The sequence below is a fragment of the Aquarana catesbeiana genome, linkage group LG04 (assembly GCF_042186555.1).
Source record: "Aquarana catesbeiana isolate 2022-GZ linkage group LG04, ASM4218655v1, whole genome shotgun sequence".
NCBI classification, from domain to species: domain Eukaryota; kingdom Metazoa; phylum Chordata; class Amphibia; order Anura; family Ranidae; genus Aquarana; species Aquarana catesbeiana.
The window spans coordinates 384,952,952-384,970,237 of record NC_133327.1 but is presented as its reverse complement, the minus strand read 5'-3'; positions in this window follow the sequence as shown (position 1 = coordinate 384,970,237).

The window sequence follows — 17,286 nt, the reverse complement described above, 5'->3', positions numbered from 1 at the left end:
GCTTATATAGTGTAGGACTGTACCAAACCTGACAGGTAGTGGGGGGGATCACTGAGCTCCAAAGTCTAAGTAAACCCAGTGACACCGACAGCTTAGCACACCACACACCCTGGGTTCTTATACACAAGGGATTTCATATGCTGGTGTGCTCGCCGTACTGCAATGTGTATTCTGTTGGACTCTATAGCTATAAGTGCTAGTGAGTGGAGGTATCACTAGAGGGCGCTGTGTTGATTTGTCAGCTAGTGTTGTAGGTGGGGGGAGGGTTCAGTGACTGGCCTTCCTCTTCATGGTGCTCATTGGTTCCCACGCTGGATAGAGCGACACAGGCGCTGCTTATCACTATGTGCTCAAATCTCTGGAGGACGTTTCTGGTCACAGTTCCATAAGAAGGCAAGTATTTGTGCCAGTCTGTAACATTACTGACACATGCATCATTACTACTGCTACTGAGGACCACGCCTTTTTCTGACACTTGCTGTTTACAAGTTTAAATCAGTATTTTTTGCTAGAAAATTTGTTGGAACCCCCAAACTATATATATATATATATATATATATATATATATATATATATATATATATATATATATTTTTTTTTTTTTTTCATCACACTGAATTTGTGCAGCGGTGTTTCAAACGCTATTTTTTTGGGAAAAAAAATATACTTTCATGAATTAAAAAATATACAAAACAGAGAAGTTAGCCCATTTTTTTGTATAATGTGAAAGATGATGTTATGCCAAGTAAATAGATACCTAACATGTCATGCTTCAAAATTGCACACGCTCGTGGAATGGCATAAAACTACGATACTTAAAAATCCCCGTAGGTGACTCTTTAAAAACATTTACAGGTTACATGTTTAGAGTTACAGAGGAGGTCTAGCGCTAGAATTATTGCTCTCACTCTAACAATCTCGGCGATACCTCACATGGGTGGTTTGAGCACCGTTTACATATGTGGGCCCTACTTACGTATGTGTTCGCTTCAGCGCGCGAGCACGGAACATTTTTTATTTTTAATTTGATTTTATTTTACTTTTTATTTTTACACTGTCCCTTTAAAAAAAGTGTTTTTGATCACTTTTATTCTTATTACAAGGAATGTAAACATTCCTTGTAATATAAATAAACATGACAGGTCCTATTTATTGTGAGATCTGGGGTCAAAAAGATCTCACATTTACACTTAAAAGCAAAAAAAAAAAAAAAAAAAAAAAAAAAAATATATATATATATATATATATATATATATATATATATATATATATATAATTTTACATTTACTAATAAAAAAATGCCTCTTTAAGGCCATTAGGGGGAAGTGACGTCAGACATTACTTCAGTCCTCCAAGAGCATAGAGTCGAGTGGGAGCCATCTTGCCCTCACTCGACTTCCTGCCCATTTCCCCCTTTACCGACGGCTCCGGTAAACAACTAGGGGGGCACCTCTCCCACTGCCCATAAAAGTGCTCCCATGGCGAATCCGCCACCAGGACCACTTTTATGTGAAAGAGGATCACCCACTGTTTAAAAAAAATACTGGGGTTAAGGCAGCTACCCGCTGCCATAACCACGGTATATAACGTCAAAGTAATGATGTGTGTGTGTGTGTGTGTGTATATATATATATATATATATATATATATATATAATTTTACCAATCGTGAGCTGGAATACAGGGGTAGGTCAATACTCAGGGCAGGCCACGTCTATGTTGGGAAGCTGTTATGTATGTGACATGACTGTATAAATGCATACCTTTATGCAAGGCAGTGGCTGCACAGACACAGCTGCTGCTCCTAATGTGACATCTGTGGGGGTGCATTCGGGATACCCACACACACACACACGCTGTGTCTGAAGCTCAATTGACATCAATAGACAGGAAGCATAGAACATATTGCCTTGCCCAGGTGTATGCATTTATCTGCCCCCGCATGAACAAGGCTTTAGACATTGTTTGGAAGATTCCCTAGCTTGAAAGAAAAATGTAAGCAGGGATGTTGGTGATGTAATTACCCAACTTTGGAGAATGATCTTGTTTGAGAATTGACTTGTCACTGGATGGGTGGAGCGTGATTGGGAATTGAGGGACAAGATTTCTATAAGGTCCACTTTAACCACTTGCCGCCAAATCAAGTAGCTGGTACATCATTTGACTTCAAGTGGTTATACCGGGGTGAAGTCTGCAGCTACATGCTTCGCCCCGGTACCATTTTTTAGAGCTGACAGTCAGCTCTCTTGTGATATCAACTGGAGTGGCTAACTAGTCACTTGGTTGCTATTACAAGCAGTGGGATGGGACGTCCTCACGCAGCCTTCCGTGGCTGTCTAAGACCCCTTTCACACTGGGGTGGTTTGCAGGCGGTATTGCGCTAAAAATACCGCCTGCAAACTGCCCCTAAACAGCCTCCGCTGTTTGTTCAGTGTGAAAGCCCTCGGGCTTTCACAATGAACAAGCGGTGCGCTGGCAGGACGGTGAAAAAAGTCCTGCAAACCGCTTCTTTGGAGTGGTGAAGGAGCGGTGTATTCACCGCTCCTAAACCGCTCCTGCCCATTGAAATCAATGGGACAGCGCGGTTATACCGCGACAATAATTAAAAAAACCCCCTTTAAAGTGCCCCCCGTGCTAGCGCGCAAAGACGAAAACGTGTGTCGGTCCTGCACGAAAACAGCAATCATCCCACACGTGAGGTATCGCCACAAACGTCAGATCATGGGCAGTACTTCTAGCACTAGACCGCCTCTGTAGATATGAAGTAATAACCTGTAAGAGCTTTTAAAATGTCGCCTAGGAATAGTAAAATTTACGTTGTTTGTCACCGGTGCATAGGAGTGCGCAATTTTAATGTTTGGCATCTATTTACTCAGCGTGAAATCATCTTTTATATTTTATAAAAAAATTGGTTTATGTATTGTGTTTTTTCTTTGCATTATAATTTTAAAAAGTGTTTTTTTTTCCCCCAAAAATTACATTTGAAAAACTGCTGCGTAAATACAGTCTGACACATAAAATTGGAAAACCCACCAACTTATTCTCTAGGGCCTCTGCTTTAAAACATATATCCAATGTTTGGAGATTAGAAGTTATTTTCTAGAAAAAAAAAAAACATTTTCATATGTATACAAAAGGTGCCAGAAAATGCCTGGCCTAGTGGTTCATTTTATTTTAAAAAGTTTTTATTAGTTTTGCAAGAATGATAAAGAACAGCATCGTCTTCATCTTCTCCATCGTCTGCGCTATCTGTCAGGGTGCCGCTGTTCTTATCAGTTCCTATTTTTAGGTGGGTTCTGTCAGAGACTCCCCTTCGCTCTCATCTGACATGCTCATAATCCTGTTGGCCTCTTCACTAGAGTACCTTTCTTTGGACATTTTGACCACTAAATTTTATAGATATCTAATGCGACTCACGAGAAAAAGAGCTCCTGGCTGTCAGGGACTGCTTGAACGACTACAAATAAAATTTACCTGCTAGTGCTAGCAAAAATCAGGCCTGATCTTGCTAACACTGCTGTTTGGTGCTCTGTGGATCAAATAAGGCAGTGATCTACTGATACTGCACTTGTTTGGGAGGGGGGGGGGGGGTGTCAGAGGGGCTAAACATAAGTGCTGGGAGGTGTTTGGCTGATTCTGCTAAAGCTGCATTTTTGGGGACACTATATTAGTGTGGACACTAGTATAGATGTATAGTTCTGATCTGATTAAATATACTATCTGTTCAGACACTATACTAGTAATTGCTTTGTTAGTGTGACATTGTTGCTTGCAATCAAGGGATCAAATGTGAATGGCAATCTGACACTATCTGGGAGGCATGCTAACTGATGCTAATGCCGTCTGAAGTCTCCTGTGTGTGACACTAATGCAGTGATCAGTGAAAAAATCTGTACACTGTGTAATGACACCATGTACGTGATCCAGTGCTGCGGGGCTGCACTGTCGCAGTAAATGTACAGTGTGTTGTCCGCAACTGGTTACTAGAGTGCTTATGTTGACTTTCAACTGAACTGTCAAGCCATCAAATGGCTGGTGTGATATTAGATCAAACAGAGGCTAAGATGGCAGCTTCCTTGGCTGTAAAGGATAGGAGGAATGAGTTCTGCTCCTTCACAATTTGTGTGGTGATTGGCGTTTTTCTGAACAACAGTGCTGTACAGTTAAAGAGTCGCAGAAAAGAACTACTTGAATTGGTTTGATTCCATCAGTCATAGATGTTTCGGGCAAGAAGTTTTTTTTTTTTTTTTTTTTTTTTTTTTTACATTTAGCCCTGCTGCGGGCAAGCAGCAGGGTTTAGAGCCGACCGGCTCTCTTGTACAAGCAATCCAATCGGCTATCTAGCCGCTGGATCGCGTTAACTAGCAGCGGGAGGGGACATTCCCACCTCTCCGTTGCCTTCCATGGGTTGTCCCATCCCATCGGGATGCTCGATTGACCAGCCTGTGCCTCTATGATATAGGAAACAGGAAGCAATGAGCTTACATCACTTTGTTTTCCTGGCGCCATTTTAAAAGATGGAAAGTATTTGATAACATTTGGTGTGATCAAATGCTTTTAAGGGCAAAGGAGGGATCTGGGATCTTATTGACCCCAGATCTTCCCATAAAGAGTACCTGTCACTGCCTATTGCTGTCACAAGGGATATTTACATTCCTTGTGACAGCAATAAAAGTAATAATAATTAAAACGACAGTAAAAAAATAGAAAACATTTTTTTAAAGCACCCCGTCCCCCCGAGCTCGTGCCCAGAGGCAAACTGACGCGTCGGTCCCGCATGCACGCAAACAGCAATTTTCCCACACATGTGAGGTACCTCTGTGAACATCTGATCATGGGCAGTAATTCTAGATCCAGACCACCTGTGTAAATTTTAAAGTGATTGTAAAGTCTTGTTTGTTATTTTTAAAGCAAAAAAAAAAAAAAAACATATTATACTTACCTGCTCTGTGCAGTGGATTTGCACAGAGCAACCCAGATCCTCCTCTTCTCTGGTGCCTCTTTTGTGCTCCTGGCCCCTCCCTCCTGTTGAGTGTCCCCACAGCAAGCAGCTTTCTGTGGGGGCACCTGAACTAAGTCACAGCACTGTGTGTCCATTCAGACACGGAGCCGTGGCCCGACCCCTTTCTTTCCTGATTGCCGGACTGATTTTAAATGACCGCAGTGGGAGCCAATGGCGCCGCACTGCTGTCTCAGCCAATGAGGAAGGAAGTCCTGGGAAGCCGAGACACTTGTTTAACATCGCTGGGTAGAGATGAGGCTCAGGTAAGTATTAGGGGGGCTGCTGCACACAGAATGCTTTTTGTCTTAATGCGTAGAATGCGTTTGCCTTTACAATCACTTTGAGTGGTAACCTGTAAAAGCTTTTAAAGTGCCGTATGGATAGTAAAATTTACGTTGTTTGCTGCTGTTGTACTAGCGTGCGCAATTATAAAGCGTTACATGTGTGGTATCTATTTACTCGGCATAACATTATCTTTTATATTTTACCAAAAAATTGGGTTATGTATTGTGTTTTTTTTTTTCCAATTAATGGTGTTTGAAAAACTGCTGCCCAAATTCCGTGTGACATAAAAAATTGCAACACCCACCAATTTATTCTCTAGGGCCTCTGCTTTAAAAGAAATATATATAATGTTTGGGAATTCTGAGAAATTTTGCCCAAAAAACCCCTTTCGTTTTTAAAAACCCCAGACAATCCTAAAAGCACCTCTGCCTAATAAAAAAAACATCAACCCTTCATATTTTCCATCCTGGGAAAAAAATATATATATTTTTTTATTAGAACAAGTAGATTGCTATCCTGATTTAGTCCCTTGGACAATTTCCACACCCCTGTGTATGCACCAGTTGTGGCTCTCCAGGAATGGAAAAACCCCAGGATTTTAGGTTACAAAGACTTTTAGTCCTCAAACAGTCCATGTGCATGAAGTGTAAGCGACCAACTCAAGCATTTGTTTTGCCAAGGCACTTTTCAGTGCAATATCACTTTGATGAAGAATTTACTAAAAAGTGGGCATCTCTGCCTGTGGTAGATCCTCCTGTTTCATGATTAAACAAGGCTGCGCTTATTCTGATGGAGGTTGCTTCTTCTATTTAAGATCCCACAGGATGAGTCTGACAATTTTTCATGCTATGTACCAGCGTTTACATGTTTTTACAAATGTTCCATGCTTAAGCAGTTTTCGTTTTATTTCTAATGGAAAGCTGGCTACTGGGTGAGAAGACGCACAAAAGTTTCACACGTTTTTCAGGTGCTTGCATTGAAGTCTTTTGGGGCCAAAACATGCAACTTTACCCCAAAGAAAGCTTGTGTTCTTTTTTTTTTTTTTAAATGACTAGCTTCAAGTGACACTGGACTCAGGCACCATGTGAACAAGCAACCGTGTGAACAGGCACCATTCAATATTATAGAAATCCTAGTGTCAAGTGTTGAAGCGATGAAGCTTTAAATCACTCAGTTGTGAACATGGCCATAGTGTTGGTTGGCTAAACAAAAGTCGAAGAAGGATTCTTATATGAAAAAATGCGCCGCGCCTAGGGGTGTACCTGAATAACTGTAAACCTGAATATAAATCACAAATAATATAGCGTGCAAATCTCAGATAGTTTGAAACTAAAATCACTTGCTGAAATCCCTTGCTGTGTGAATCCTATAACCATGCACGCCAAAATGTCTAGTGCAATAAATCACAAGGTGCAATGTGCATATAAAACATACCTATATCTTACAATGTAACCATGATGTGATAAATATGATGTGATAAATATAAAATCATCAGTGGTTAAAATAAAGAGAAAATAATTTCTGATGAGGTGTATATACTAAAAAAATGTTAAACACATATAAGTCCACTGTGATTAAAGTGAAAGTGAAAAAGTAAAAAAATATATATATATATTAGTAAAAATGGTAAAAAACACATATAGAGTAAATCAGTCACATGCGTAGAAAAATTAAAACTATAATCGCCCTAATTATGGTGTTCAAATCACAATCGTGAAGAAATCTTCCAATCCAGTAAGGTAAAGTGACCAAGTTCAAATAAAAGTCAGTGTATTAGTGATGGTTCAAAAAAAAGTTCCAGTTCTGAGTCAAACGTGCCCAAAGAAAACATGCTGTGAAGTGCCTTGGTGACCCCCAATGTGGTTGCGCTCACCTTGGAGCGTGTGACACAGTATTAAATGTGTCAATACACGCTTTTGGAGCCACCCCTGGGCTCAGTAATTGGTACAGCTGATTCCCAAAATAGATTCTTTATGACTCCACTCACATCAGACCATATAAAAAAGAAAGGCTAATATAGTGTAATACCGTAGGATACTTTTATTAAAATCACATCCAATCCCCGCATGGGGTACTCACATTTATAAGGTGCTCATGTGCACCAAACATAACAATGGAAAAGAAACGGCTGTGCGGCATGCTGCGGGGTGTGAGAGCTCCACAACCCAGCTCTGTGCTGATCGCTCCGTCCTGGCTCCTCCCCTACGCGTCTTCGACACAGGGAGTCACGTGTCTTCATCAGGGGGATCCTTAGCCTTTCTGGGTTGTGGAGCTCTCACACCCCGCAGCACGCCGCACAGCCGTTTCTTTTCCATTGTTATGTTTGGTGCACATGAGCACCTTATAAATGTGAGTACCCCATGCGGGGATTGGATGTGATTTTAATAAAAGTATCCTACGGTATTACACTATATTAGCCTTTCTTTTTTATATGGTCTGATGTGAGTGGAGTCATAAAGAATCTATTTTGGGAATCAGCTGTACCAATTACTGAGCCCAGGGGTGGCTCCAAAAGCGTGTATTGACACATTTAATACTGTGTCACACGCTCCAAGGTGAGCTCAACCACATTGGGGGTCACCAAGGCACTTCACAGCATGTTTTCTTTGGGCACGTTTGACTCAGAACTGGAACTTTTTTTTGAACCATCACTAATACACTGACTTTTATTTGAACTTGGTCACTTTACCTTACTGGATTGGAAGATTTCTTCACGATTGTGATTTGAACACCATAATTAGGGCGATTATAGTTTTAATTTTTCTACGCATGTGACTGATTTACTCTATATGTGTTTTTTACCATTTTTACTAATATATATATATTTTTTTACTTTTTCACTTTAATCACAGTGGACTTATATGTGTTTAACATTTTTTTAGTATATACACCCCATCAGAAATTATTTTCTCTTTATTTTAACCACTGATGATTTTATATTTATCACATCATATTTATCACATCATGGTTACATTGTAAGATATAGGTATGTTTTATATGCACATTGCACCTTGTGATTTATTGCACTAGACATTTTGGCGTGCATGGTTATAGGATTCACACAGCAAGGGATTTCAGCAAGTGATTTTAGTTTCAAACTATCTGAGATTTGCACGCTATATTATTTGTGATTTATATTCAGGTTTACAGTTATTCAGGTACACCCCTAGGCGCGGCGCATTTTTTCATATATAATTTATCGCACGGTCATGAATACGTGATCTGCGTCTGCAGCCGGGTAGCTATTTGGTTGATTTTCTATTGAGGCACTGGATGATTGTGGCTCGCAAGATTTTTTCTATAATTCTGAAGAAGGATTCTTGTTGCGAATCTGGTCCTACCCTTTTTTTTTTTTCCAGAAATTGAGACAAAAGGACTAAGTCCTCCAAGCTCTCTATCTCCTCAGGCAGTTAGGCTTCATGTACACTTAAACTACTTTGACCATGGGCGTGAAAAAACGCAAAATGCAGCAAAATCACGCCACGATTTTACTGCGATTTTGCCCCATTTTGTGGCCAGCTTTCAAAACGTTCCTATCCTGAACATGATTCCTCCGTGTTCAGGAGAGGTAGGTTGAACCTCACCTAACCATAGCAGCTTCTAAATGATCCTAAAAGCCTATGTGTACATGGACACATAGAGGATTGTTTAACAAAGGCATATCCACTGTGCACTACAAATGCCCTTGGAAGTGCAGTCACTGTAGATCTGAGGGGGAAATACAAGGACAATAAAAAACAGCATTTTTGCTTGCACATAATTGGATGATAACAATCAGCAGAGCTTCCCCTAATTTCAGATCTTCCTCTTCAGATCTACAGCGACTGCACTACCAAGTGCACTTGTAGTGCACAGTGGATTTGCCTTAGTAAATCAACCCCAAAGGCTTTTATGGAGTTGAGTTTAGGAGCTTTGGCAAAAAAAACACAAAAAGCTCCTAAACTCAAGTTTAGGAGCTGTAGTGTACATGAGGCCTAAGTGTCCCTGGAAGCCCCCCTCTGCATGAGGTTTTGTCCCCATCTGTTCAGCTAAAGGTAGGGGCATATCTGCTAACATTTATGGACTATTTGCTAACCCATGTGTCCCATAAATGGGTTAACGAAATTGGTAGCCTCGGGCAACAAAATTGAGTTTTATACATGCCCATAGCAGATGTTGCTTGCCTCCAACTTGTTCCTTTCTTCCCTGAGGTTACTGAATTTAATTCTGGCCATCATGAGACTTCTGGCCCACGGGTTGGCGATTATGGTCACGGCAGGAAAAAGATTCCTTGGTTAGTTAAATCTTTTCATGGTCCCAAGAAGGATAGAGTATGACTTTACGTTTCATTTTTATGGATGTTTGTGTCAAAATCCGCAAGTTCAAGTTTGGTAGTGGTATTCGTGCATCAGGGGGACTTTCTGGCCTCCATTGATATCAAGGATGCCCACCTTCAAATACCCAATTACCAGGATCTTGTGCTTTGTGGTAGGAGAGGAGCATTATCTGTCTGGAGCCTGCTCTTTAGGCTAGCCACAGCTCAGGTGTTCACCAAGATGTTGGCCCAATATTAGCCGCTTTAAGATTGAGAGGGATACCAATTGCCTGGAGGACATCCCATTGCACGCAGAGTCTTACTTGAAACTGAAGTCCAAACTGTCTATCACTACTTAGACTCTGGAGGGTGGCTCTGCTGTCCTCTGCTGCTAGCCGTGAAGGTGTTTTTCCCTCTGCACTGGAAAATAGCAATGACGGACCCAGCATGCATTGCTGTGGAGGAGTACTGGGTCTCTGGATACTCAGAGTCCTTGGAACCCATGGAAAGCCTTGCGTACCATCTATATGCTGGAACTTTAAACGATTAGATCGACCCTGCTTCACTGGATGCACCCCCTGCAAGGAAACCCTGTCTGGGTGCAGTTAGACAATGCCATGGCAGTGATGTATATAAGTCACCTGGGGACTAAGAGCATGGCAGAAGCACTGAGCTGGGCAAAGGGTCATGTGTTGGTTCTGCCCACAGTATGCATACTAGGAGTAGAAAACTGGCATGCAGACTAGCTCAGTCAATAATGTTTGGATCAGGGAGTGTGGGCCCTTCACCTGGAAGTCTTTCAACAAATCTTCCAGTGATGGGAGATACCAAGTATCAAGTGTCAACCTTCTTGCATCTCTCCAAGGTGAACAGGTTTGTAGCAAGGAGAAAAGACCCCCGGGCAAATGCAGGCACATCGGTGGCTCCTCTCTACACTCTGATAAAAGCTTACCTGCCTGTAAAATTTTACTGTGATTACTACTGTATGTCAGCTAGAAGTCGATTCTGGTGAACCTGGTAGCTCTGAATTGGCTCTTTATGCCATGGGTGTGCAGATCTCTTTGACTTTTAAAACATTTTATTGAGTTTGGACAGAATACAGAATGTATCCTACATAAATTTAGGATCAAAAATAAAGGCTTCAGTGAGTGCAAGAATTGTGGTCAACAAAACGTAGTAAAAGAATATAACTGTAGTGAAAAGCAGTAAGTATTCCGGATTGTAAACAAATATTACAATAAGACTGAGCATTGAACATAAAAGTGTGGACTGAGCCTTGGCTGTGGGCCTGGAGGCAAGCTTAAAATCAGAACAAATGAAAGGTCCACCATAACAGCAGAAAAATATGTTCAGGGGCTTCCTTAGTAGGAGAGTCAGAGATGTCAGGAGGGTAAGAGGTATAAGAAAAGAAGAGAAGGACATCAGGAACACCCCAACCCAAACGCTAGGGCATCAATGCTTATAAAAATGTATACCTTATTGTGGACATATTGTATCCATGAGGTCTAAGTTTTTAAAAATTTCTCATGTGTATCAAGGAGGATACTAGTTACTTTTTAATTAGTAAAAAAAAGTGTCCATGTGGCGACAGACTTCTGGGACATTAGGAGATGTCCAAAAGCGCCAGCAGCCCAGAATTGGTGGAAATCAATGGGACCCAGGTACACCCATCTACTGTCTGGTGTTGTCTGGCCAGAAGTGGTCTTCATGCAAGAATTGTGGCCAAAAAGCAGTACTTCCAATGTGGAAACAAGGCAGGGCGATTCACTCACCTATATACAATGGCAGGAAGTACTCTGGACTGATTTCAAAATTTGAAATATTTGGCTGTAGCAGGAGATAATTTGTTCGCCGAAGGGCTAGAGAGCGGTACAATAATGAGTGTCTGCGGGCAACAGTTAAGCATGGTGGAGGTTCCTTGCAAGTTTAATAATACTGTAGAGGAGACTGATGCAGGGACAATCTGGGAAGCGCACAAAACGGTAATAAGAAGGGTACTCATTAAGCATGGTTCCAGAATAAAAAAAGAAAGGGAAGCCCAATTGACCCAATTACTGACAGATATACAGATGTTAGAGACCCAACATAAACAGAAAACGAGGTGTACGGGGGAGACAGAACTCCTTAAATTGCGTAGACAAGTGACAGAGTTACTCCAACATAGAGCTAAGGCAGCACTTCAGAGATGCCGGAATATTATTATGAAATAGGAGACAAATGCGGCCATTCACTGGCTAGAGCTTTATAGGAACAGAGGACTCAATCCTATGTTCCCCACTTAGTGGACCCCCAAGGTAGAAAGGTACACCTTCCCTCCCAGATTGTCTGGACTTTCCGTAGATTTTACCAATCCTTATATAATTTGCCTACCAAATCAAAACCTCAAAATATCATGGAGGAATATATTTCCTCTTCAGGTATTTCTCAATTGACAGAACAGATTCGAGAAGAGTTGGACGTTGCTATTACCTTAGAGGAATTGCAAGAGGTCATCAGGACATCCAAACCCAGGAAAGCTCCGGGTCCGGATGGCTTTACACATAAATATTTACAGACATTTTCCCCTCAGTTGGGTAAGCAGATGGTACAAACATTTAATGCAATGGGACACGGGACAGGATTTACTTCAGAAACCCTGAAAGCACATATCACCGTTATTCCGGAGGAGGATAAGAACCCATCAATATGTGGCAGCTATCGCCCCATTTCATTATTGAATGTAGATCTTAAGTTATTTACAAAAATATTAGCCACATGTATACAACCACATTTGACTGCATTAGTACACCCAGACTAGGTAGGCTTCATTCCAACGCAGGATGCCCGTGATAATACCATTAAAATTTTGAATCTAGTCCACTTAGCCGGTCATTCTAAAACATCCACTGTGCTCCTGGGAACGGATGCCGAAAAGTCAGTTGGTCTTTTATGTTTTCAGTACTACGGTATGTGGGTGTAGGGGAGAGGATGGTAGGTTGGATCTCGAGCATACACACAAGGCCGGAGGCACAAATAAAAGTAAATGGAGTTCTATCTGAACCTTTCTCTACCCCTAATGCCCTGTACACACGATTGAACTTTCCGACGGAAAATGTGCGATCGGAGCTTGTTGTCGGAAATTCCGACCGTGTGTGGGCTCCATTGGACTTTTTCCATTGCAATTTCCGACACACAAAGTTTGAGAGCTGGCTCTAAAATTTTCCGGCAACAAAATCTGTTCATGTAAATTCCGATCGTGTGTAGACAATTCCGACACACAAAGTGCCACACATGCTCGGAATCGAGCAGAAGCGCAGCACTGGCTATTGAACTTTTCTCGGCTCGTCAGGACTTGTTTGGGACAACCGTAAGCAACGACAAGTTTCTGGAGCAGTTGAAGCGTTGCGGCTTGATCTGCACGTTTGCAAGGATGAACAAGTCCTGAATAGGTGTCCACTGCAGTGCAACAATATCTCAGTCCATTGTTTCCCTGGGGCAGGGGGCCAATGAAGTCAGTCTGCCAGATCTCTGCAGGCCTCTCACCCCTCTTAATCGACCCGGTGGAGTACTTTTGCAATGGCCATTGTCGCACTTCTCCACACACTGTACAGTTCCCTGATACAGTCTTTATAATGTACATGGATATAGGCAATCCTCTCTGCTGTGCCCATTCGTATGTTGCTTTCTGCCCCAAATGTCCAGATTGCTTGTGGGCCCAGTTGGCCAAGTTCATCAAGACATGATCAATTGGCACAACTGCCTTCACTTTGGCGATTTCATCTGCAACTCTGTTATAGTTCTCAAAGTCTGGGACTAGGGGCACATGTGCATCCACATGCCCCACTTTTATGGTGCGGGAGTGAGCTTCCTTCCAGATGTAGTCCTAGACTTCCTTGCCTCCCCACACCACCTTTCCATGAATCTTCCATTCGTTGGACTTCCACGTGGGCATCCAAGTTGTCAGTCCTTTAAAAACCGCCCAGCTGTCAGTGTACATCGTGACATGGGAAGAAGGATCCTCCTGAAGAGTCATCACTACAGCTTTCAACTCTGCATAGTCACTGGACCCTCCAATTCTGGTCTCCTGCAGGACTGTGTCTGTACTTGGGTTGTAGGCTGCTGCTGTCCATTTACGCCCAGATGAGGTGACTATCGCTGAACCATCAGTGAACCACGCTGATTCCTTCATGTCTTCTGACAGAGACTCAAAGGGTGGAGCCTCTTGAATGGGAGATGACTGCAGCACAGGAATTTCTTCTTCTGGCCGGGTGCTGGTGAAAGTAACAAGCCCTGCCAACTGTTATGAAATGTCTCTAACATCCCCAGCTGCAATACCTCCTCTTTCTTGAAGGTACCATTTCCATTTCATCAGTGTCTGGTTCTGGGCTACAGCTGCCCTAGTGGTCAGTCCGTTATTTCTCACCCATCCTGCTATTGGCAATGCAGTATGGATGGTGACTGTGTCCTTTCCTGTAATGGTCTTTTGAAGTGCTGTGTAGGCCCCAAACAGGCACAGGGGGCGTGTATCTCTTCTGTGCCCCTGTTAGTTGTTTAGACCGAAATCCAATGGGCATTGCTCTCAGTCCTTTCTTTTCATTTGGCTGCCGCAGACTCCAAGATATGGTACCATTCTGCTCAACTATATCCAGCTGAAATGGTACTCCTTGTCTCATGGGTCCTAATCCCTGATGCTGCAAAATAGCTTCTTTAGCAGCCAGAAATGCAGTCCGCTACTCTGAACCCCATGAGAACTCAGTCTTTTTTCTGGTGACATATATAGGCCTCAGAATCAGCCCAAGATATGGGATGAACGATCTCCAGAACTCCACAACTCCTGTGCCTCCTTTTTGGTAGTAGGGGACTACAGCGCCTGGATAGTTTGCACAACTGTCTCTGGAATTTTCGTCTGCGGCCCAGTCCACATCATTCCCAGGAATTTCACTTCTGTGGCAGGTTCTTGGACTTTGTCTCTGTCGATAGCCCACCCTCTGTTCTCCATGTGATGTATCAGCAGGTGCAGTGCTTCAGTTACATCTTCTTTTGTTCCAGAGATCATGATGTCATCAATGTAGTGGAACACAGCGACTTTCAAACTCAGGGTACCTAAATCTTGGGCAATCAGTCCATGACAAATCGTTGGAGAATGAACATAGTCTTCAGGAAGCACGGTGAAAGTGTACTGGCGGCCATCCCACACCATAGCAAACTGGTCTTGACACTCTGGGTCTATCAAAATCAAAAAGAAAGCATTAGCCAGGTCTATCACAGCATGATATTCTCCTGCATCTTTAGCAATTTTCTCAACAATTGAGATCATATCTGCTACAGCTGACTTCAATGTAGGTGCCACTTTGTTTAGACCTCTGTAATCCACAGTCATTCTATATGTCCCTTCGGGTTTCATTACTTGGAACACCGGAGACGAGAAAGGACTTGCAGCAGGTCTAAGGATCCCTACTCTCAAATATTCTTGAATGGTCTCCCCAATTTCTTTGTGACCTCCAGGAAGTCTGTACTGCTTGAGACAGACTGGCTTCTCTGGTGGAGGAATGTAGACAGGGGTCTATTTCGCATGACCTCTGACCACAGCCTTCACCGCCCTTACCAGATACGCTTTATCAGGATACCCGAATGTGAATGTATCTCTTTCAGTCTGAATTGACTGACCATGAAGTACATCCATTCCAAGAATATTTTCGGGTAACTCTGATACCAAAACATTTGTCAGAAATCCTGATCCCTTGCCCATAGCCAATTTCACCCGTATCCTAACTGCTGGTGTAGTTTGCCCTCCCAAACCTCCTACATAAATCAATTCTCCTTTGTGATGGGAAGGATTTCCTTGCAAAAGTGTAACTTTGGCTCTGCTATCAACTAAAGCCATTACATGTGTAGGAGAAACTGACCCACCATACAGTGACAGGTGCATATGGGCGTCGGTCTCCTGCTGTCACTGCCTTCACTGCTATTACGGGAGACTCACCTTCCCTTCATAAAGGATAAGGAACCTCCCAATCCCCTTTTCTGATTCTCTCTAACTCCTCCCCAGGATAAAGGGATTTGGGTTTGGGTTCATGTTCAGTTTTGGGAATTGGTTTGGAGCTAACAGGAGGGGTCTGTTCTGTTTTCTCTAAGTCCAGGCTGATGTTATCTTCACTAGGAGTAGTGTTTCTGACCCTGACAGTTTTCCCTACTAAATGTTTCCACCTCTTCAGCATTTCTGCAGTAGAAATCCCATCTATCTCATCTTTAGGTACTCCTGCCTTTAATAGGTCCACCCACATTTCTTTCCTAGAAAGAACTAGCCTGGTTTTCTCTTCACCTGCTGTCTTCTCTACCCCATTCCCTTTCTTCTCTGCTTGTATTCTTCCTGTCTGGCCTTGACCTTATCTACTGCCCTGACAGGTTTTGTTTTAGTCTCCTCTAGCTCCCCCAACTGGCTTAAAAGGGTTGTGGCTTCATGAATCTTGCTGTTTAATCCCAGGCCTCCTAACAAGGACAATAATGAAGCCCTGAGATTAAATGGCGCAGACTTCATCAGCTTAGAGTGCAGAGCAGAGGTAAAGGATTCCATATCTGGACCCATCCATTCTGGAAATGTATTTAATCCGGTTATACAACACATCTCATGTAACCTGGAAATACCCTCTCCTATTGATTTCCAGGAGTAGGTATTATCCAGGTCAGTAGGACTAGCGTATACTCGGACTATTCCATCTCTCACGAGGTCTAACAGTGAAAAATTCACGCTAAACTCTCAGACTTTTTGCATTGCCTGACACAATTGTGGATCATGGGTTAACACTCCCATAGTCACTGCTTCCTTACCTGACAAAACAACACTGTCCGCCCCTTCATCCCATAAGCGTAGGAGCCAACTCAATAGGGGCTCCCCAGACCTTTGTTTGTATTGTTTTGCCAGCTCATGGAGTTCAGTTTGTGTAAACTCCAGTACTTCTTCAAATTCAACATCTCTGGGGTTGCGATAATGCACCTTCCCATCTGCCATATCCTCTCTATCATGTTGCCATTTCCTGTGCTTAGTAATGAGAGGTCTGGCATACTTTTTCTTTCCCACAAGCAGATCATCATGCGAAATATCAAACTCTATCTCCTCATCCTCACTATCATTTGAGGAGAGCACCTCCTCACAATCCCAATTTTGGGATGTGACAATGGCACGTACCCTGGCTTTACTAACAAGTTTACGGCCATTCCTTTTCCTTAAGGCATTCTTTGATTTGGTCATGAGGGCTGCACACCACTCCTGCAAATCATCAGCCCGACTAGCGGTTGAACGTACACACACTTTTTTTTTTTTTTAATTCTTTATTTATTTTTTTTAAGACAAAGTTGCTTAGCATTCCACAAAATACATCAGTTCCTTAAACATACACATCTTAGCCAAATTGTTCCATAGGTTAAAGGACATTACATGACTTGAAAGCAATTTCGTTAACAAAAATAACAACTACTTTGTCTATATAATTCCTATAAAGGCTATGAAAGACCAGAAGGCCTCAGAGAGCCCCCTGCACATTTGCCAAGTTAATAGTATACATATCTGATCCTTTTAATACGTGAACATATGTCCTCATTTCAACAACCTAAATTGCAAACTCAATGTATCTTATGTTCTCTATACTTATAACAGCCGAGATTACGGCTGTATTATCACTACATAATAAAAAGAAAAAAAACAGAAGAAAAAACAGCAAAGAAAAAGA